Source organism: Echinops telfairi, unplaced genomic scaffold (assembly GCF_000313985.2).
Source record: "Echinops telfairi isolate 266 unplaced genomic scaffold, ASM31398v2 ScPeMD7_7;HRSCAF=31, whole genome shotgun sequence".
In the NCBI taxonomy this organism is placed as follows: Eukaryota; Metazoa; Chordata; class Mammalia; order Afrosoricida; family Tenrecidae; genus Echinops; species Echinops telfairi.
The window spans coordinates 21,895,331-21,897,621 of record NW_022103904.1 but is presented as its reverse complement, the minus strand read 5'-3'; the positions used below and the strand labels follow the sequence as shown (position 1 = coordinate 21,897,621).

Genomic DNA, 2,291 nt, shown 5'->3' with positions numbered 1-2,291 from the left:
CAGGTAAGTAGGTAGTGGGGCTTGGGCCCCATCCTGAAGGACGTTGAGCTGGGGGCGCAAGGGGGCAGTAAGAATTCAGTTTCTTCTGGCGGCACTGACAGTGTTATTGGGAAGGGCCATCCCTAATGGATTGCCACTGTGCTGATTCTGACCCTCGGTGATGCTACAGGAGAGCGTGGAACTGGCCCATAGGGTTTCCTGGACCATAGCTGTCTGGAGCAGACTCCCAGGTCTCCCACGGCGGATCTTGTTCACAGCCAGGCGTTTTAACCAGTGCTGACCTGGGCCCTGGGGGGGTGAGGAGGTTGAGCATGCATGTCAGGGGCTGACAGTGGACCAGGTTAGCAAAACGGTGGCGCTGTGGTGATCCCCAGCTTGCCTGCAGTCTCCTCTATGTGACAGGCCCATGCTCGGGTTTGGGGCAAAGACATGCAAGGAGTGCTGCCATTGACCTCGTACGAGATGTGTTGGCATCGGAAGGTAAAGTTGCTAGCCGTGCAGAATGCTGGAACATGAAACATTGGCAATATATTGATGTCCAAGTTGCCCTCTCAAATGCGGTTGTGCCCAATTACGCTCTTGCCCTGCTTTCTCCCTACCCTGGCCACCAACGGGCACCACACTGCCGATTTCATAGACTGAAAATCCATATCCTTGCTGGCCACCCTGCCATTGCTGTATCGGAGAGACCAAGTCGAGCCTGAGACTCCCAGGAACCCAGCTGTGAGCCTCCCAGCCCAGGTGCAGGTGAGTGAGGAGGGGGGGGATGAGCATACTTTCCAACATGCCCAACCTCCAAACCGCTCCACAGATGCCAAGGCAACAGAGAAGCACTGTCCCATGGAGCCTGCCCCAAACGACCTGGTTGTGACAAAACCAACAATTGACACGCATGCGTTGCATACTGTCATCCTTGGTCTCCATGTCGTCTGCTGAGTCAGATGACCTCCGACTATTAGCTATGAAATGGAAGAACTTCTTTAGAAAGCTGTCTTTCCACTTCGCCCCTGTCCCCCCTGATTTTGATGCAATCCCAAGGCTCACGTTTGCTTTCGCTGTGCGTCCGCCTGAGCAGGGCAGGGAGACAGGCGGACTGTGTCTGGACCAGGGCTCTCCTCCCCGCTTGAGGAGCGATGCCACTTCCAGGGGGCGGATCTTCAGACTCGAGTGTTCTCACAAGTCTGCAGTGGACTTGGGGCACTGCTCCCTTAGGGAGGGTTTGGTGGCGTGAATCGGCCTCACTCGTCTCGAAGAACCGTTGCTTCCTGTGGCCTGGCATATGAGCAGGGCAGGAACGTGGCCGAGAGGGTAAGGCACGTGCCTTACACACAACATCTTAAGGGGACATGGCACGATTCCGTTATCCAGATGAGTATTATTCTTTTGTTGTTGTTAGAATCTTTTTTTATTCAGGAAAAAAAACCCACCAAAAAACAAAGTTTTCCAACCACACACAGGAGGAGGGATGGGTAGGGGGAGGTGTCTGTCCATCCAGCCCCAACCTCCACCCCATATGGTTTGGGCAGCAATAAGGGGTATGGGGTAATGGCCCCAAAAATAAAAATTGTGTGTGTGTGTATGGGCAGGGTGTGTGGGGGATTTGCAAAAGCAGTGGGAAGTGGTGGGGGGAAGGGGCAGACGAAGTCAGTACTGGGAACGCCGCAGGCGGGAAGCCATTTCATACCATTTCTTGTTGATCGAACCACCGTGGACACCTTCTTTGCCCATCAGCAGGACCAGCATCTTGGCAGTCAGGGTGACAGTGAGGTGGAAGGTGGGGGCTCCGCCAGGACTCTTGGTGCGAAGATCCATGGTATAGTCCCCGTCCAGCAGCAGTGAGTCCCGGATCACAGAACATTTCTGGGCCCCAAGTGTCAGCCCATTCATGAAAAACCTTGACCGGTCTTTGCCAACAAGAACTCCAACCTCGGCTGGCATGATGTTGACGAAGGTTTTCCCAGGGACAGCGGCCCAGACAGAGGGCGAGTCCTTAGAGCCCACAATGGCCGCGGCCTGAGAGGTCCCACCGCCATGAGGTTGTCCATGCAGGCGGTCCTCCGGCCATGGCGTTGCTGCTGGGACAGCTTCTCGGTGCTCCTGCTGGGGCCGCCCAGATGAGTATTTTTTTTTGTAATCGTTTTATTAGGGGCTCATACAACTCTTATCACAATCCATACATACACCAATTGTGCAAAGCGCATTTGTACATTCATTGCCCTCATCATTCTCAAAACATTTCCTCTCCACTGAAGCCCCTGGCACCAGATAAGTATTTTAAAGATTAAAATTAA

General features: G+C 54.0%; 1 pseudogene; it reads right to left on the bottom strand.

Annotated features, from left to right (window-relative positions):
- Nucleotides 1-1,644: 1,644 nt before the first annotated feature.
- On the bottom strand, nt 1,645-2,045 carry LOC101645102 (annotated as a pseudogene).
- Nucleotides 2,046-2,291: the final 246 nt, after the last annotated feature.